Consider the following 22,257-nt stretch of genomic DNA (forward strand, 5'->3'; position numbering starts at 1 on the left):
TCATTTTGCTATGGTGATCGTTTCCCCTTGTATAGGTGGGCGTCAACAAAATAGTTTAGCAATCTGAGGAGAAAGTTCGTGAACGATATTCGTCAGAAGATCCTCCCGCAGCGAAAAACGCCTTTGTTTTAATGGTGTCCATCCCAAATTCTGTATCACGTCCGTGACACTCTTTCCCCTATCTCCAGGTAATACAAAACGTGATGCTTTTATTTGAACTTTCACGATGTACTCTGTTAATCCTATCTGGTAAGGATCCCAGGCTGCCCAGCATACTCCAAAAGAGGACGTATAAGAGTATTGTCGGCAGTCTCTTTAGCAGGTCTGTTACATTTTCTAAGTATTCTGCCAATAAAACGCAATCTTTGATTTGCCTTCCCCACAACATTTTGTATGCAATCTTTACAATTTAAATTGTTCGTAAGTGTAATTCCTATGTATTTAGTTGAATTGACGGCCTTTAGATTACATTAATTTATCGTGTAACCTAAGTTACACGGATTCCTTTTAGCTCTTATATGGATGACCTCACACTTTTCATTATTTAGGGTCAACCGCCAATTCCCGCACTATTCAGATATCTTTTCTAAATCGTTTTGCAATTTTTTTGGTCTTTTGATGAATTTACTAGATCATAAACAACAGCATTATCTGCAGACAGCCCAAGAGGCTTGCTCAGATTGTCTCCTGAATCGTTTACATAGCTAAGGAAGAGCAGAGGCCCTATAACACTTCCTTGGGAAACGCCAGACGATGACTTTCCGTCAGTTGCTACTGTGATATCTCTGACAGGAAGTCACAAATCCAGCCACACAACTGAGACGATATTCCATAAGCACGCAATTTCACTACAAGCCGCTTGTGTGGCATAGCGTTAAAGGCCTTCTGGAAATCTAGAAACACGGAATCAATTTCTAATACTTCGTCAATAGCGCCATTAAGTAAAGTATTTTAAGAAGCTGTTCGTAATGCGTTCATGGAAAGCAAGAACTGGAAAGGGTCAGATATAAAAGAAAGTGCAGCATTATGCACTATTACGATTGTCATCTACCACCATTCCCTTAGCCACGTTGCCTCGTTCTTTTCTAGTGAGTATCCTCTGTATTTCTACCATTTATGTGATTGTCTACTTATAGTAAACAGTTCCATTTCGTTTTCACTTGTGCCCTAATTCTATCTTCCATTTGAGTTTGTCCACCACTATTTTATATCTGTTACAGTAATTGCTCCTGTATAACGCTGTATATCTCTCCGTTGCTCGTTGAGGAACCTTCTGTTTTTTTAATAATTTGCACGTGAGAAGTTCGTGTGTCACTGCGGTAACTCAAAGCTGTTAATATACGGTAATACTAATCTTCTGGTTCACGTACGCAGGAAATATTGTTTTAACTGTAGTTAGTTTCCCAAAAGCGATTTCCACCCATCTATGTGATTCATTTCCTGTTCTTCCAGTTGTCTTCTTCAAGTGATCTAAATATAAAAACTCAACGGTTGGTTCTATACTTCCTGATTTTATATAATTTTCTTTTCTAAGTGTGTTTCACACACTATGTTAATGTAATATAATAATTGGTTTTCAGGCCTACCTGGCAGCTAACTCCCTATATCCAGGCACTTATGATACATACCGTTTTTGTTTAAACGATTTTTACTATTTGGTATTAGTATGTATGATGCACCTTCCAGCAACCACGTTTGGCGTCCACTTTTCTTTCACATACAGAGATATCCATAAAATGTTGAGAACGTCTCACAGGTTGTAAACAAGAATGTATCCGTTAATCTTCAACAGATATAGTATTAATTTTGTGTTTAGTAGTAAATCATATGGTTTTCGTTCTACTGTTATTTGGGGTTTATGCTCCGAAATTTCTATTCTTTTGACGGAGACCACATAATACATTCTTACGACACATAAAACAGTCTCTGCTGTTACGTGTGCATTTCCGTCTCAAAACTACACTTGACAATCTGATCCTAGACGTTATGCAGTGTTAGCTTCTGTTTTTGTTTACGTTTACTCAACAGATGTTAGCGGGAAAGTAACCTCAGGATGTTGTGGGAGCAAATTTGCTTCGCAGTCAAGTTTCTCTTTTTCAGTGCTCCCTGCCAAATATGCTCTTTTTACTCTTGCTACAGAAACTCTGAAAACGTTTTTACGGAACCAATATTTACGTTTCGCCTGCGTTTATAATTTCTTAACTAACCACTTCACTTACCTCATTGTCGGTAAACTTTTTGTGACCATGTGGAGCCAATAATTAGATACATTATTAAAAGAAATATAGTAAACAGAGATCGTAGAAAATACTTCCGCGTTAGCAATGTTTTAATGACAGATGCAGCAGTCTCGATGTTGTCGAGCCGTGTGCGTCTTTCTTTAAACTCGCTCTTCAACGCTACAGCCTATTATCTTCACAGCTAAACTATACCACACAAGCGAAATAGTGTATTACTGAAATTTTTCAACAATAACTGTCACTGCGTGCTACGTACTGAAGAAAAAGAAATTTAAAAGAGCTATCTAGCACTACAAAGTTGATATTGACCCTTGAAACAATTACCCAAATACTAGTTCTACCGTGTATTTTGTTGTTACTATGGCTACTATACTAAACTCTTTTAGCGGAACTACTACGTATGAACTGTTGAATAACTATTTTCTGCAACCGGATGAATCCTGGAACTGCTCCGTTCAACAACTATTGTGTGTTGCGTTATTGGGCATAACGTCAGTAGTGTTAACAGTGTCGCAAACAGTTCTATAATTCACTGTACTATCTCGGTCTCCACACGTCTGTAGTCGATTGCACTGATACGGTGGATCGTTTTGAAGACCGTTTCTTTCAGTGGTCGCCGACATGCGGTCCATTCTCTGTATCTGTTGGAGACTGACTGTATAACATGATTATAAAGCGGACGCACACAGTCGTTACTGTAAAATTTAAAGTAACCGATTTATTAACGGCTAGTTGTGCCACTGTAGTGCCAATTGCTGCTTCGATTGTTGGTGCAGGTGCAGTACGATGTGCCATTGTTGGAATGTGCATTGTTGGAATATTTGCTATTGTAGTGTTGGGCAGCTGGATGTGAACAGCGTGTAGCGTTGCGCAGTTGCAGGTGAGCCACCAGCAGTGGTGGACGTGGGAAGAGAGATGGCGGAGTTTTGAGAGCGGAGGATCTGGACGTGTGTCCGTCAGAAAAACGAAATTTGTAAGACTGGATGTCATGAACTGAGATTTATTTGTTCTCTATCAAAATCTTTCATTTGCCAACTATGCCAATCAGTAGTTAGTCCCTTCAGTAGTTAGAATCTTTTATTTAGCTGGCAGCATTGACGCTCACTGTATTGCAGTAGTTCGAGTAACGAAGATTTTTGTGAGGTAAGTGATTCATGAAAAGTATAGGTTATTGTTAGTCAGGGCCATTCTTTTGCAGGCATTATTGAAAGTCAGATTGCGTTGAGCTAAAAATATTGTGTGTCAGTTTAGTGATGATCAGAATAAGTAAAGAGAGAAATGTCTGAATACGTTCAGTTTTTCTCAGCTGTTTGAAAATCAAATAACGTAAGAGGTTTACCAGCACAAAAATTCATAAATTTATCTAAGGGGATGTTTCAACGTTACAAGCTTCATCATTCTGGACCTGCTTACTGTAATCAGGCTTTGGTCTCCTACAATTCTTAGAACCTGCACCTCCCTACAATATCAAACTGACAATTACTTGATACCTCAGACTATATCCTATCAACCGATACTTTCTTTTAGTTAAATTGTGTCACATTCCTTTTTTCTTCGCCATGTAGATTCAGTACCTCTTCATCAGTTATTCGCTCTACTTATCTAACCTTCAACACTCTTCTGCAGCAACACATTTCAAGAGCTCTTTTTGTCTTAACAGTTATCGTGCTCGTTTCGCTTCCATACGAGGGTACAAATACCCCCAGAAAATACTTTCTAATTCTCAAATTTGTATTAAATGTATATAAATTTAAACGGGTGCAAGATCTTCAAGATTGGCGATCTTTTACAGAAGCTCGAAATTTACCGCAGACTTCAATGCAAGATGTTTGTAATAGTTTCCACACCGTAACATTGTCTCGAAGCCTGGCAGAAAATACGAAGAGATCCTGATCGTATGTGAGATATGCTAGCAGTAAGACAGAGTCAATGCCTTCTCTGCGCGATAGCAGTGGAAATACTTTCGACGACAGAGCTGCCAAAGCAGAGTTACTAAACACAGCTTTTCGAAACTCCTTCACCAAAGAAGACGAAGTAAATATTCCATAATTCGAATCAACAATAGTTGCCAATATGAGTAACGTAGAAATAATGAGACAACTTTAATCACTTAACAAAAGCAAATCTTCCGGTCTGTGGTGTATACGAGTTAAGATCCTTTCAGAGTATGCTGATACAATAGCTCCATACGTACAAATCATATACAATCGTTCGCTCTACCAAACATCCGTACCCAAGAATTGGAAAGTTGCACAGATCACACCAATATTAAAGAAAGGTAGTAGGAGTAATTTACTAAATTACAGGCCCACATCATTAACATCGATATGCAGCAGAATTTTGGAACACATACTGTGTGCGCACATTATGAATTTTATCGAAGAAAACGGTCTATTGACACAAAGTCAACACTGATTTAGAAAACATCTTTCTTGTGAAACACAACTAACTCTTTACTCACACGAAGTTTTGGGTGCTATTGACAAGGGATTTCAAATTGATTCCGTATTTCTAAACTTCCAGAAAACTTTTGACACTGTACCACACAAGCGGCTTGCAGTGAACTTGCCTGCTTATGGAATGTCATCTCACTTATGTGACTGGATTCGTTACTTCCTGTTAGAGAGGTCACAGTTCTTCGTAATTGAGGGAAAGTCATCGAGTACGGCAGAAGTGATTTCTGGCGTTCCCCGATTTAGTGTCACAGGCCCTTTGCTGTTCCTATCTGTATAAACGATTTAGGAGACGATTTGAGCAGCCGTCTTAGGTTCTTTGCAGATGATGCTGTCGTTTATCGACTGGTAAAGTGATGAGAAGATCAAAACAAATTGCAAAAGATATTCGTATGGTGCAAAAACTGGCAATTGACCCTAAATAACGAAACGTTTGAGGCAATCTACGTGAGTGCTAAAGCCGTTAAACTTCGGTTACACGATAAATCAGTCTAATCTAAAGGCCGTAAATTCATCTAAATACCTAAGAATTACAATTACGATCAATCTGAATCGGAAGCAACACATAGAGAATGTCGTGGGGAAGGCTAACTAAAGTTTGCATTTTATTGGCAGAACACTTAGAAAATGTAACAGATCTACTAAAAAGACTGCCTACACTACGCTTGTCCGTCTTCTTTTGGAGTATGCTGCGCCATCTTGGGCCCTTACCAGATAGGTTTGACGGAGTACACCGAGAAAGTTCAAAGAAGGGCAGCATGTTTATTATTATCACGAAATAGAGGAGAGAGTTTCACTGAAATGATACAGAATTTTGGATGGACACCATTAAAACGAAGGCGTTATTCGTTGCGGCGGTAGCTTCTAACGAAATTTCTGTCACCAGCTTTCTCCTCCGAACGTGAAAATATTTTGTTGACACCGACCTACATAGGGTTCAAATGATTCAAATGGCTCTGAGCACTGTGGGACTCAACTTCTGAGGTCATTAGTCCCCTAGAACTTAGAACTAGTTAAACCTAACTAACCTAAGGACATCACAAACATCCATGCCCGAGGCAGGATTCGAACCTGCGACCGTAGCGGTCTTGCGGTTCCAGACTGCAGCGCCTTAACCGCACGGCCACTTCGGCCGGCCTACATAGGGAGAAAGGATCATCAGAATAAAATAAATCAAATCAGAGCTCGCAGGGAAAGATATAGGTGTTCGTTTTTTCCCTGCGCTGAATGCGATTAGAATAAGAAAGAATTGTTGTGAAAGTGGTTCGATGAACCCTCTGTCAGGCGCTTAAATATTATTTGCAGCGTATCCATGTCGATGTAGATGTAGAATAAAATCTCAGCTAATTATCACCAAAGTTTCTAGCCACCTGTTAGATTATTTTTTGCCCTTTTGTTTCGCTTTCACCTTTAATCACCAAGAATTCTATGAGAGTGTCTGTTGTTCACTTCTTACAAGGTGTTTGCTTCTTAGCAAGAAGGCTATTTTTTAACGATGCCAGTGCAGGCAATGATCCTGTGTGGGCTTTGTTAAACAGGTGCGCGTATACTGATGCCATAACTTCAATGTATGTAATTTATTTAAAAATATTGAGAAAATATCTATGGGAAGTTGTTTTCCTGCCCAGCTGAGACCACATAATAAATTGTTTTTGAGGTCCTTTGGCAATATCGAAAAAAAAAGTATCAGGACCTACAGGTCTGGTAGGAATATTCCAAACAAGAAATTATAATGTTCCACACAAACCTTTTGCACTAGACAGAAGTGCCTGTTGGGACAAAGTGATACCGTATTTTATTCTTATTACTGTTTTATGAAATGAAGTTAAAATAGCAAAAGGAAACTATTTAACAAGAAATACCATTATTTTTGATAAACTGGATTTCATTATAAAATATTTTGACACATAATGTTAACAAAAAATACAGTTCTACTTGCAACATCTTCTGTTCCACTATGTACAAGTAGCACGTTTTCCCCTCTAACGCATGACATTACTTTAAATATTACGCCGATAAAATTACAGTTTACGCATTTAAGCTATCAATTTATATTAAAGGTAATGTATATAACATTCCCTTCAAAATGACTTCAGTAATCAATAATTTTACTCGTTACCATTCATGAAATTCTGTTTCCAACTTCCAAATTGCTCTTCTGAACAATCTGATAAATGGAGAAAAACATTCCTTTGCTGTGCTCTTCATATGCTGGAGATCAGTGTTAAATTTCTGTCTTCATACCATCTCTCCAGGGGTAAAGTGATTAAGAGTGCCTCCATGTAGGCTGATAATAAGGTTTCAATGTCAAACAGTCGGGAGGATTACGACATCTGCGGTGATCTCATTCGTGATTTTGTCTGCAGACAGCCAACGGTCGAGAGTCAGAGTGAGACTTATCAGCACAGCGAGTCTGGTCAAACACAGATGGCGTCCGGCTTACGCTTCACTGATTGCAAAGACTCGAATTTCATATCGCCTCTCGCTCTCGATTATCAGTGTGTTGATTGATGGTGAACTTGGGCGGCGCGGACTGCCAGCTCCACCTGGGAGGTCTGTCTGCCTCACAGGGGCTCCTACATTCTAGCACTGACATCACCATTACCTACAGATGTCCAACAGACAACACGCGTCAGCGCTGCGCCTCCTAGTACTGTGTTAGTTCATGGTTCACCTATCATTCTTGCAAAAGAGTAGTTGGAATTCATTTTATTTGTTTCTAGGCTTTAAGATTTCATTATTCGGCCCTGCCAGTCATCCGTAATTTCTCAGAAGAGGACTGTGCGTAAAATAAGACGGCTCACTTTTACAGCCGTCTCACATACTTTGGGCACGTATGCTGTGTCGTAGAAGATTCGAGGCACGAAGCACCTCGTTACCCCCCCCCCCTCCCCCCCCCCCTTCTTCCCCCACCACCCATCATTTATGCCTACCATCATTCCGTAGCTGCAGCACCTTTAGATAACATTAAATCTTTCTCAGTGACTCTGCTATGACTCTCTAACAAATTACCCTGTAACCTGCATCTTTTCCGTAAGCACTTTACATTCAAAGAAGATTAAAGCTTTATCTGTCGTCACCGGCGTAGCTTACCTCCCAGCATATCTCAGATGTTTCCTTGCGCACAAAGCGATCCAGTATCTCACACTGTAAACTGTTCATGCTTTGGGTAGTAGATCAACACTCAATACAGCTGGTATCAAAAAATTCACAGTCAGTGAATTAATTTCGAAGTAACTCTGGAACATCCTGTATGTTTTGAATGTTGGGCTCCATAGGGTTCCCTTTCTGTGCAGCGACCGTGGAATATAAAATTATAAATAATGTAGCAACCAGTCGCGGAAACATAATTTATTTATCTTGTTGCAAATCGATTTCGACTGATATCTGACATCATCGGTGCATTTTTCTAACCGATACATGCCATAAGCAGAAGTACTGTCCTTGGCAGAGTTCTATCATGACAGAAATCTGCCAAGGACATTAGATTTCTATCATGATAGAAATCTGCCAACGACAGTACTTCTCCTTATGGCAGGTATCGGTTAGAAAAATGCACCGATGATGACTGATATCAGTCGAAATCGATTTGCAACAAGGTAAATAAATTATATTTCCGCGACTGGTTACTATATTATTTATAATCCTGTATGCTGTGTGCGCAGCACCTGGACCGGTGGTTACTACCGCTTCCTCTAGATCACGAGTTACCAAGGTTCATTCCCGGGCATACTGATATTTTCTTCACTCTGGAACGGGATGCTTATGTTATTCTCACCATTTCATTGTACCTTCGTCGATGCAAGTCACCGAAGTACGTGTGTGTGTGTGTGCGTGTGTGTGTGTGTGTGTGGTGACTCGCAAGGGATATCTGTTTAGATGTAAGAGAGGGCCCGAAGACCTTAGTCTTGCCATGTGAAATCAATGCGTAAATAAATAAAGTCTTCCTAGATGACAGTTCTCAGAGTGGAGAGAGACTGTAACTTTATTAACTAAAGAGATAGTTATGCAACTGTGGTGTTTCAAAATGTTACTTGTTAATGGTGTCCGAAGAGTCCTGAGTAGTAAAAGAATAATGATGTAATATTTCTGATTCTCTTATATGCGAGAATCCACTAAGTAAGTAAGGAGTAATTGTGCCGATGCCTCGTATTACGAGGTACTGTTTCATGCTTCGACTATATGTTTAGAAATCTTCCTGGTTGCTCTTGCGTAATGATTCTTTTTCTACATGAATAAGTATCGCAGTACTGCAGTATTCAGGGCAGATTTGGAAATAAATTATAAGGTTCATCCAACAGTTAAAAAATACAGTTGTTTAAATACCTTGATAGAGAAAACAATAACATCTGTTAATCATACACAAATATGCCGCGCACCCCACGTATTCAGTCTCTTGGTGGAAACCTCCTTTGTATATCTTGAACCGTCTGTGTAACATTGGCACTATCGATACCCACGGACAAGGTGATTGGTTTGGGCATTGGTATTATACCATACACGTTTTTAATTCAATATGCGCTGCGAGCAAATTAAAGATATGAGGATTAGTGGTCCGTGTCGTCAGTTTTCCTCATAATTGTAACTGTGTCAAATATTTGGCAAGAATAAAAAAAAAAACATTTTATTTGCTGTCTAAATTTTCCGATTGTTCTTGGTAAATTCACCTTGCTCCTAGCGGATTTGAATAGTATCATCACTTCATTATTTTGGTTCTTGAGCTTTACTTAGTACGTGGAGTATTTTATGAGTGTTGGGGGTCTTGTCAGAATTTTGACGACTTTTTTTGGGATCTATGGCATTTGGGCTTAATTTTTTCTTATATCAAGCCCTGAATTCTGCTTGCGCGGCAGGAAAATACAGGATCCATCTACCGTGGCAGCTCCTCTAAAAGTTTCATAAACAGCAATTGGTTTTGTCATGGCTGATATATTCCCGGGAGACATATTTCTGGACTGTGTTGAACACAAATCTTTTATTAGTGTCGAATCGACCTCTGATACCTCACACATTATGCAGTGTGCTCTCCCAATAATTTTCGTACACAATTACCCTTGTACTGAAACATATGCCAGAGCATTAGTCTCCAAGGAATTTTACTCCTTACGTTTTCCTATATGTTCCTTGCCCAGGTTAATAATTATTCTTAAAACTTACAGGAAACCAGCTGTGACGTATGTAAATAACTATGCATGCTTATATGATCGTTCTTCGCACGAACTGTCTCGGTGCATGTAGTCACTGGTACACTGTTCGTACACTGAAGCATTCAGCGAAGAAGACCTCGGGATGCAGCCAAAGTCATTAAGCAGGCAGCAGCATAAAACATAAACAAGTACAGTGAGATGGAAAACTTAGTAAGAGGAGTTAGGACAGGAGCAGAGTAATAAAAAAAGTAGTCGATACACTGAGACGTCATTTACAGTCATAATGTGTTTAACAGCTAGTAAAGGAGCAGCTTTCTTACCGACAAAATTATAATAACTCACTATTAGAACATTACCATTTTAATACATGAAAGTGAAATGCACAAAATTAGGGACAGAACTTTGTCTAGTGAATAGGGCTGGCAGGATGAAACCAGCACAGTCCACGTTCGTACTCGATATGTGCTTGTATAACCTTTCAGGCAAATCGACAGCGGTAACCACACAGTACGAAGTACGTACGGCCTGGGTGCTCAGATGTGGAGGACAGAATCTCTTAGCCAACATACATTGTCTCCAAACTCATGTGCCTTTATGGCACGTACCTATGAAAAGTAACTATTGCTTATCCAGCGGCATTTCAGAATTTTACGTCGATAACCTCCTGACTACCGAAATAAGACGGTGCATAATGAAAACCATCCCCAGAATCCAGTAATCAGTTTCCCTGAAGAGGACCGTGGAAAAGTCGGTCGAAATCTCGGAATTTTAATTGTTTTACTGTTTCGCAATTACGTGACCTAATACCAAAAATGATTTTATTGAGATTAACTATTACTCCTTTCACTTATTTCGATTTGCATCCTTAGAAGCAACAGTTATACGCCATTGCTGTTACTGGTAAATAAATGTCTGATAACAGTACAAATACTTGTAATAATCTAATTTTGGTCTTTTAATCAAAATGTAAACAACAGCAAAGTACCAAAAGTCAAGTGACATTAATTTTTATGTTGACAACAAGCAAAGTTCGCTATGCTCAGTCCGTAGACATTCTTACTCTACGGCAGCAAAACAGGATATAATTGCAAAACAACAGAGGGCTTTAAAGAATCTCAAAAAATATAAGAAGAGGACTTACTTGAAGTATTTAAATTTTGCTCGTACATTCACAGAAACCAAGATGATTTCAGCACACGTACTGGAAAGAGGGAGAGTTCATTTGTGAATTTCTTTGTCATTTCCAATATTACGTCCATTTGGTTTGTGAATTGTGGTATAGTATACTACCAATTTATACGTCGAATTTCAATAATAATTTCCTTTGTGCTAGCAATTACATTGTTCGTAATCTCCACAAAAACGATAGTCAATTTTTAAAGTGATCACATATTTGTTATCACGCCTTTGAAATGAGAGATTTTTCCTCTCTTTTGCCTGAACAATAGACTGGACCTCTACAAGAAGCAGTAAATAACACACCCGCGACTAACTGTGGGTGAAGGGGTATTTATTCCTCATATTGTTACTATGGGGGCGATCTGCGATCACAAGCCTCCAACATCACTAAAAGAACATTTTATCGGATGACCGGTTCCGACAGAGGTATGCTGTCATCATCGAATCATTCACTTATGTTGCGAAAGTTTTAAATCATAAGATCCGATAGCGAGAGCGTAGCTCTGTCGAAACCGGCCATTCAGTAAGAACCCCTTTTCTGCGATCATGGCTTGTGAAGTTTTCTTCAGTTATCAGGAAAAGCTATTTACCTTTGGTATTTACACCCTCACGTCCTAAGCTGTTGTACTGTTACTGAAAAAACATAATGAGGACGATATTTTAGTTTGCAACAAGTTTTCAGCAAATCAATTGTTATACATTCTTTTCGTTTCACCAACGTCATGCAGGTACGTAAAAACTATCACAAATACAAAAACGTTATGATTCCGACGACCAATACGACGAACAATGAAAGCTATCAGACAAACAGAAGGACTGAAAGTGTTGGAGTGTAGCAGATTTCTCAGAGTTCGAAGTATCATCATAAATGTTTATATGGAATAAATTATACACTAAAAATTCTGAAACTTTGCTTTAATAGTTTCACATAAGCGAGGAAGAGTTAAACGTATATTTATTCGCAAATAACTTAAAGTTTGTACCTTTCCTTGTTGTACATTTTTAAACGCAATTTGAACATAAGTAAATAGAAGAATGACTGTTGTAATGTTATAGAGTTAATATCGCATTTTAGATACTTAACTGAAAAAACGTTGAATTTGTTACTATTATCTCGTTATTCATTAATAACATGGTTGAAGAAGGAAGAAATATTGTATTTATCGTTTCCCGAGAGCCAGGTTGCGTAGGAAACTGTACGTCGTTCTCAGTGTCTTGTTTAGTTTGGTTTTATTTTTATTGCGTTTTTTAATTTAATAAGATTAATGAAAACTTTAAAAAAAAGATGTCCGGTACTGTGATCTACCTCCCGGAGAGCGTTTTCTAAATTTAGACTTATTAAAACGTTATTTTGACGTTTTATGCACATTTTAAAAGTGGGAATACAGTATTTCTGCTGGTAAAAATAAAGTTGTACCACATCTCTCTGTATCATATACGTATATATTGATTTCACTTGATGCATATCTCAAGAGTATGTAAGACTTAAATATATTGAAATTGTAATTCCACACCACTGAAGCGCGAACATAAAAAGTGGCAGCAAAAGAAACATGGGAAAAATGTCTCTGAAGCTATTCGTGCCTAATTTAAAGAAAAGAACGAGAGCTTATCTCAGAGTTGGTCACATTATGCATTTCATTTTGGTAAAGAAAGAGTGTGGCATAATCACACTGAAGTAAATCGCCACCCATTGTTCATGTAAGTAACAATGTTTCCAATTCTACTAGTATCAAGTTCGTTTCAGCGAATACGTAGAACAATAAATACAGAAACGAAACGGCGATCGCATATGGTGGGCCAAATGAGCACACAGAATAGCTTAGTATTTTTCTATGTTCTATACTATACCTTTTGGTTGATTGTGGTTGAACTATGGTAAATTCCACTAACACCGAAGGAGAAAGAACGGATGTAACATTGTGCTGTTACTTGTCTCTTCACTCTGATACTCCCATCCTTCGAAGTGCTGTGTTTTAGTATCAATAACGCACGTTCATTGGAATAAATTAAATAAATTAAAATAATAAGAAACATTAAGAAAATTGTGTTTTCAATCTACTGAATAAGCGGAAATCGCGGGTAAGGAAGGAAATGATTGTGAAATATGTAATCGGTTTAACTACTTTTATTTTGCTTCACTTGTCACCTGCTTGAGATAATGCAAGCAAAGTATTAGTAAACTGAAGTACATTCACATCTACAGTCGAAAAATTCTAATAATAATTCTGCGTCCTGTCAGCAACAGTGGTAACAAAACAGTTGTAAGTAGGCTGTTTAGGTTTTTATATCGGTAACGCCACATAGCGCTCTGTATGAAAATCACTGGCTGTGCTTTGTGCAGTCTGTGGCTGGTTTGCATTGTTGTTGGCTATTGTAGTGTTGGGCAGTTGGCTGCTAACAGCGCATAGCGTTGCGCAGTTGGAGGTGAGCCGCCAGCAGTGGTGGATGTGGGGAGAGAAATGGCGGAGTTTTGACATTTGTAAGAATGGATGTCATGCTCATGGGTGAAGTTGATGTTTCAAAAGTTATTCTGATCTTTTATGTATTTACTTATGTCCTAATTCCTGAAACACTGATGTATATGTTTATTTCTGTTGCTTTGTAAAACCTGTATTACTACAAATGTTATCTGTATTATTATGTTTTTAATGATGTGTTTTGTACCTTTGTTATTGTATTCTTATGTTATAAAATTGTAATTGACACCAGTTCATCAAATTAAGTGACTTGTAAGTTACATTTCACTGCATACATTTCTGTTGGTCATTGTATATGCGCAAAGCGTGAAAAAAGAGGACTGTTAGTGTTTGGACATGTGTTAATAATTCGGCAAGGTACTGGTTAACAGCATTGCTGGTTCTAAGGACAATTCCAAAAACTTTTGTGAGTGTACAAGTGGTGGTTCATGAACTTGCTATATTGTCCACAAGACTCTTCAATGGTGATTGTGCACCTGCACTGTCACAACAGGTGGCTGCTGGCCGTCTCTACAAGGAGTGCAGTGGGTCTGCACCTCTGGTGGCCCACCACTACCGTAATCTCTACCAGGACTACAGTGGGTCTGCTCTGTGATGACCTACCTACCAATATTCTTCAAAACTTCGACTGACTCTGCTGTGGGTTTGCTCTGTTGTGGTCCATTACCTGTCTGCATGTCAAGAGTCAGCACTGTCTTTCCGTTGGAAGGACAACACTACTTGTTCAAGACTGCATGGAAATCTACTACTTCCGCGTGCATTTTCTTTTACTGCTCAGACTTTGAGAAAAACACTGCAATTTTACTGTGACGAACGATCAGGACTGTCTTTATGGACTGTGAGAAAATTTTAGCTTTTGACCAACATTGTATCGATAAGTGTGTGCATTTGATTTCTTTGTTATTGTAATTATGACAATTTTTTTCAAATCTGTATTGGCCACTGCCCAAAACAATTTGTAAAATTTTTTGTGGGCAGCATGGGGGCTACGTAAGTAGGCTGTTTAGGTTTTTATATTGGTAACGCCACGTAGCGCTCTGTATGAAAATCACTGGCTGTGCTGTGTGCAGTCCGTGGCTAGTTTGCATTGTTGTTGGCTATTGCAGTGTTGGGCAGTTGGCTGTTAACAGCGCATAGCGTTGCGCAGTGGGAGGTGAGCCGCCAGCAGTGGTGGATGTGGGGAAGTGAGATGGCGGATTTTTGAGAATGGATAATCTGGAGGTGTGTCCATCAGAAACAGTACATTTGTAAGAATGGATGTCATGAACTGCTGTATATATTATGACTATTATGGTAAATACACTGTTTGTTCTCTATTAAAATCTTTCATTTGCTAACTATGCCTATCAGTAGTTAGTGCCTTCCATAGTTTGAATCTTTTATTTAGCTGGCAGTAGTGGCGCTCGCAGTATTGCAGTAGTTCGAATAACGAAGATTTTTGTGAGGTAAGTGATTTGTGAAAGGTATAGGTTAATGTTAGTCAGGGCCATTCTTTTGTAGGGATTATTGAAAGTCAGACTGCGTTGCGCTAAAAATATTGTGTGTCAGTTTAAGCACAGTCATGTATAGTTTTTCTAAGGGGACGGTTCACAGTCTTTTCTCTATTGTCGATCATAACTGCTGACTATTACGTAGATAATTCATTGCAGTCGTCTCGTACTCGGTTACAAGTACGTTATCCACTGGAAGTGATACTTCTTTGACTGGCTTACCTATTGTTCTCAAAGGACGTTATCCGTAGACACAACTGCTAAAAGGCATCAACAGAAAATTTGTCATGCGGAATGACTGTGAACCATTTGCAGTGAGCTTTTCAAACGCTTCTCCTTTCCTTCTTCCACTTAAAATATACAATGGGCCAGCGCTGTTGTTTCGCTGTCCGCGTTGTTGCCTCAGCGTGTCGCTGTTTGTATGAGCTTAATCCGCACGATATAAGTCTCTCACGGTTGAGCGTGCGCCTCTTATTTCAAAGAGCAGAATTCCAAAGGGAACATTATTACCTACATGTATTAAGCTCTAGACCTCTCCACAGATATATGAATGTCACATTGCTTAAAACAACTTAGGAAGTTATTATAAATAGCTTTCAGTTCAGTATTTTTGCAGAAAGAGAGCTTCTTTGCTAATTTGTTAAATTACCATTTAATTACTTACTATGTAGCTCACAGTTTTCCATTGGGGAAGCATTCCTTTAACGCTCCCATCTAAGCCTTTGCAAACGCGAATAATCTCGTTACGTCATTTAGAATTTCACTGATAACAACACGTCTAAATGAAACGGTCCTGTGTTGGTTCAGTGATCAATTAGGGCCTTGTGTATGATGGAGACAGACATCGTAAGTCGTCTTCAGTGTTTTGGAAGCTAAGAGGAAACAGGTAGTTCTATCTCTCTCTCTCTCTCTCTCTCTCTCTCTCTCTCTCTCTCTCTCTCTCTCTCTTTTCGTTTGATAGTTCAGTGTTTATTGAAGCAGAAATTTCCATGTCCACTAAAACTACGACGTGCTACGTTTTAAGCAACAGACACCGCACGAGCTTAGGTATAGCTTCAACGCTTTTCTTCTTCATTACTGTAACAACGATTAGCAATAGACATCACCTGGTGAAATCTCTTTTGTCTCTCCCCCTTTTTATTTTTCCCTTCATACCTGAAAAAGTAGTAGGCTCTGACACACAAATCGTCTTCCGTTTCGTCATCTTGATATATTTTTCGCCAAAGACTTCTAGTCATTTCTACTTTTATCAAGATCAACTGCCAGTATTCACCTATGAAACAACATATGACAATATTAGCCACTTACGCGGCTCAAACATTAGTTAATCGCGAAGAACACGTTCCTGCGGAGGTATCTGAAAACTCTCCTGTTCACTGCACTTCTGAATCGTTATGCACTCTTCCACACCTTAACTTTGAGTAACACTCTGCCAAGGGACAAGATTCGGTCGGTTGTCAAGATGCTCAGCAGTCACAAACCATATTTTTATTTCAGATACGCAGAAGGCTATCGGATTTCTAAGACCATACGTGCAGCTGTGAACTTGTTTTATGTGTGGGTTAATGCTATACCAAAATGTTTCGAGTACTCTCCATAGACAATGGAAGCACCAGACGTTAGATGAAATTTTAAAGGTTAGCTTTAGGCTTTGTTGTAAGGAGATATGCAAATCTGTTTACATGGATAAATAACACTTTTGCCACTTAATTTAGTTTCCAGAGCGACTGCCGACAGATCATTTTTGTAGCTTATGCCCTCTGTGGGAAATTTCGGTACCGATTAACATGTGACAAAATATCTTGAAATTTTAGCTCTTGGTTTAATATTAAGGTCTGTTTTTGCTTTTACGCTTACTGCTCTTATTATATTAATATTTTCTTAGCTTTTCGAAACTCCTTTTCTAACCGGAAGGAGATTTTCGCTCTACAACAGCGTGTATGCTGATAAGAAACTTCGTGAAGTATTAAAACTGTGTGACGGGCCAAGACTCGAAATCAGGACCTTTGCGGGCAAGTGCTCTACCGGCTGAGATAACCGAGCACGTCTGACAAACTATCCTCTCAGCTTTATTTTCGGCAGTGCCTCATCATCAATTTCTTTTTCTATATTTAGTCATAATTTCATTTCCTGTTCACTTGAACGTCAGTTTTTCTCTGTTACATGTGAAACCCTGGTAGTGCATGAAGCATCTTTCGCAAATGTGATTACTAAGTTCTTCATTTACGTCTTTCTGTATTAACTTTAACTTGCGTTCATTACTCAACTGCATTTCGTTTGTATTGTCACAGTAACCGTCACATCTAAGAAATGTGTTAGTTTAGGGATATCATCCGATTAATTTTTCTTTATCAGATCTCTGCTTCCTAGGTGGGCATGTAAAATCTGCATGTCGATTTTCTCTTAAAAGAAAAGAAAGACAAATTTTCTTGAATTCTGTTGCAGAACTATATAATCTTTTTGAATTATGTATGTAAAATTGCATAGTTCTTGTGACAGTGTGTTTGTGTTGTGGTTAACTATGGAATCATAAGCTGCAATGTTGCAGAAAATTACACTTACAGAAGATGAAGTACATGTTAACCAAGAGTTTATATAGCATATGTGACAAAGAGGTTTATGTTAGCAACTTTCATCTACATTTGTGTTGAATGTTGGTGGTGCGTTTCCCTTAGTGTGTGATTTCTGTTTCAGTTAAATATCAGCGCCCATCTTCTTCTGTTGTCCTGATAAAAAAAATCGCATGCAAAATGTCGTAAATGCGATCACTTCCAAGAATTATAAACATTAAATTGTCTGTAGATACGAGAATTTGTAGAGGCAGTCCTATAAACGTAGCAATTGCTAAATACTTAATTTCGGAAAAGCCCATAATAAAATACACGAAATCTATGCCACTGTTTAGCTTGATGTAACGAATTAATAGTGAAACTACAGATTCTAGACTTCATGAATTTCGCGTAAATGACTGTTGACGCGGCAAACTGAAAACATTACTAGATCCTCGAGTGTAAGATTTCTTGCATTTTATCCATAGAACCACTGCAACATCGCTCCGCAGTGATGTAACATGTCATTGATTTAGGTGAAGAATAATTAGATGAAAGGAAATTAAAAATTAATCATAATATTAATAACGTGGTTATACGTGAAAGTTAATTCCAATGTGTTATTGCTTGGCCATATCCTATTATTTTGAAGAATTCCAGCATTCTATTCAAATTATTTGGGGACGCCAACCCAATAATTCAGAATGGCAGGGTTTGGTGACACGTCTCAGACCTCATAAAAAGAACGCGCTTGAAATGTGTGTTACAAGACAGAATGAGAGTTGCGAGTGCTACTCGGGAAATTATGTAATCGTGGACAAAATAATACCAAATTTTTCTTTTTTTTTTGGTAGGTCTACGAAAGTTAGCAAATTTTTTCCTTTAGAACAGACGCGAAATAATATCCAGTCTTCCAGTTCCTCAAAGTATCTTCATGGAAAACCACTTTCTGTAAGCCATTAATCTACTTTAGAAATCTCTTCTGGAAAACGCATCAGGCTCAGAAAAAGACACAAGTATGTGCGAATTTGAGAGAAAATACTCACTTGTACTCAAGAGATAGCATCGTTAGTACAGTTAACTGATTAGTTCAAAAAGCACGATTATGGTGTAAATAACAAGTGACCTAAGTTTAATAGTGGCTGTCTACTCACATTAAATCATTGTTAACCAATATCATCAAAATCTTATAATCTCTATGGAAAATTTGAAGGCCTTTCAGAAAAGGGCGTGGTGTGTAACGCGTAACATTTAGGTTGCTCCGATTCCAGCTCCCATACATGGTTGGATGCGTGGCTACAGATGAAGTAAGAAACTGAGCTATATAGTGAAAAAAAAACTTTCTAAAATTAACTGTGTGCATACAAGTTTTACCTTAGAGGTTTCCTTTCGAATGAGGGAAATGCTGTAGGGTGTCCTATGAAATTTGAGTTCATAGAAAACAAGTTAAACTCTACCCTACGAGGGATGTCATTTCAGCTGTTTGTGACTACTAAACATACCACACAGTACTTTGACAAGATTCATTTTGTAGCCATTCAGATAAAAGTAAAGTAAATCCTAATCTTTCTTCGTTATAAATCAACAGAAACTAGTTTATTTTTATTTCGAGTAACGCTTTTGGAGCATTAGATGAATCAACGTTGTTTCTGCATGTTTGCATTCGACTGTAGTGCCCTTTGGGCACACACCTTCTTCATTATTCGATGATGTCCTTTCTTTCTTCTGTCCATTTTCTCCCAGTTTTTGATTTTTAAATTTTTTTAAAGTTTGCTGCGCGGGATTAGCCGAGCGGTCTAGGGCGCTGCAGTCATGGACTATGCGGTTGGTCCCGGTGGAGGTTCGAGTCCTCCCTCGGGTATGGGTGTGTGTGTGTGTGTGTGTGTGTGTGTGTGTGTGTGTGTGTATGTCCTTAGGATAATTTAGATTAAGTCCCGTAAGATCTCACACACATTTGACCATTTTTTAAAAGTTTTTTAGTTTTTTCCTTAAAGCTCGTCTTTTCTATTGATTTTTAAAAAAATGTTCTGTTACTTGTTGTGTCCATGTCGACTCATACATTTTCTATTTTGGTCCCTACAGTGATGAAACAGGAGAAGGAGAAACAAGAAGGAGGAGAAAGAGGATAATCAGAAAGGTAAAAAGAAAAAGTCACAGCAGCTTGCATTCATGTCAGTGAGCCTGAAATATCAACATTGCCCTCACTAACAATGAGACGGCTAGGTTTCCCGCTAGGACTTCACCAATAGTGTTGCGAATGCACGCGGGGAACTTTCCTTTTAGGGTGTCCTTCGCGTCTATGATAGCGGACATGATGTGACGTGGCGGCAGTATACATCCTTCAATTATTCCTCGGTAAAAACTGAGTTGTTATTTCTGATCGACACTTATTTGCTGCCCCTTTCCTTGCTATTGTTATTATTATTATTATTATTATTATTTGCACTGGGCCCTGTTAGATGACACTTTTGATTCGTTATTCTGATCTTCCACGTGGCTCTGTTTCTCTCTCCATGGCCTATTTTCCTTTCTTCAGTCCATTTTTCTCGTGGTTCTGTTGGAACCCCAGTTTCTGGTTGTACTACCCAACAATTTACCTTCTTAGTCAACCTATTTCTGCCTACTACTGCCAAAGTTTGTACCTGTTCTTTATGCACGTTGTTTTTCACTTGTATCAGCGGTATATTCTTCAATTTTCCTGCATGTATCATAATCTTGTTAGTAAGCCTAATTGGTGGGAGTCTTTAAAACGACCATAAAATTCGTTTTTTAATGTTTGCTGTGAGGTTTCATAATTTCTTTGTTAGTTCGAGGGATTTAAGTCTATTCGTCCTCGGTTTTTCTTTTTCCTTTTTCTGTAAGACCTTTTCTCATAATCTTCCGCTCGGCCTCCAGTATATTTTCCAGATCGATTTCACTGTTGAGAAAGATTCGCTCGCTTGCAGAACTCCAGACTTGGTCACCGGCTACTAATAGCGAATCTTTCTGTGAGTTCTTGCTGTATAGTCAGGCGTTTCTCGTTACATCCTCTTGAGTCTCTGAAATTTAAATCTGTGTGCTTCCTCTTCTGTCCCCATCGTTTCTATATCAACGATATACTTTAAGTGTATGGCTGTTTTGATTTGCCCACACTTTGCGATTATTTCTGAATTCCGGAAATGTTGTAGTGCGGTTATTTCATTGTCATAGTATTTTTACTTATCTATTCCTTATCTCAGTTGGTACTCAAATAGCTTTATCATGATTTTTTTAGCTTCGTTGCAGATACAGTTATTTACACCAAGCAACGTGCGTTGCTCTATCTGTAAATTATTCTTGGCTAATATAAGACAGCTAAAAAAAATGCTAAAATAAATAAATAAAACAACACGACAAATCGGACAGTCGTTCGCATCCTACGATTAACGAAATGGTGTGTGGATACAGAATTCGAACGAAATAAATTCTTAAATTTTTTTCGTAAACTTTAGAGATGTTAAATTTTTTATAGTCTGGTCATCTATAAACGAGCAAGCAGGAGTAGGATAATTAAATTAGTTATAATTTTAATATTGAATATAGCTGGCAGTAGTGGCGCTCGCTGTATTGCAGTAGTTCGAGTAACGAAGATTTTTGTGGGGTAAGTGATTTGTGAAAGGTATAGGTTAATGTTAGTCAGGGCCATTCTTTTGTATGGATTATTGAAAGTCAGATTGCGTTGCGCTAAAAAGATTGTGTGTCAGTTTAGTATTGATCAGAATAAGAAAGAGAGAAATGTCTAAGTACGTTCAGTTCTGCTCAGTTGTTTGAAAATCAAATGACGTAAGAGGTTTATCAGCACTATAATTCATAAATTTTTCTAAGGGGACGTTTCAATATTACTGACAGCGATGTTGGGGGTGATGAAGCCCAAAAATCGTGTGAAGATGTGTTTACGAAGTGAAGAATGTGTGACACTATGGTTATTTTGTTAGTGAATTAAGCTACACATTAAAATCTAAAAACCTTGCTTCCCGATTTTCTACATCTCTCCAAGGCGAGAATATGACAGAAACTACGTGCCATCATTCTCTCTGTACAGGAGTAAATTTATGCCATGTTAATTTCAAAGCAGTGCGTTTCTAATTGCAATTACTGGCGGTCACCAAGATGGCAGTGGGCGTTAGAGGAGCTCTTTGGTTTGAAGAATGAGTACAAGGATATTTTCCTGAGAGGTAGTTAGAGATTGGGACCAGTCAGGCAACATCAACAGAGTCCCCTCAGAACTTGCTTGTTTTGTAGTAACGACCACTTATGGTGCTTATAGGAGATAGTGGCAGTCTGCAGTTTTATCTCTGGGACCAAGTGTCTAAAATAGGACCCAGCAGGGTCACTCAGACTCATCAGTTTTGTCGATGTTCTGCGGCAGTCGGCATGTAGTTCCGGCGTAGACAGTGTTAATACAGAGGACCTCTTGGGTGCCATGTAAGCGAAACACTGACGCTAAGGCCTCATGCAATTACTGGTTTAGAAAAAGCCCTTGAAAATCGACTATAACGTTTACTGTTCCCGGAATCTACGTGATTCACATGCTCGGGAGACAGAAGTTAGCTTCCATCTGCACAACACGGTCTACCGGCTAGGTGACACGCTATCTGCCTCCATTGTTGTTCGTTATTAGTTAGTGAATTAAGCTACACATTAAAATCTAAAAACCTTGCTTCCCGATTTTCTACATCTCTCCAAGGCGAGAATATGACA

The sequence above is a fragment of the Schistocerca americana genome, chromosome 1, assembly GCF_021461395.2.
Source record: "Schistocerca americana isolate TAMUIC-IGC-003095 chromosome 1, iqSchAmer2.1, whole genome shotgun sequence".
Lineage (NCBI taxonomy): Eukaryota > Metazoa > Arthropoda > Insecta > Orthoptera > Acrididae > Schistocerca > Schistocerca americana.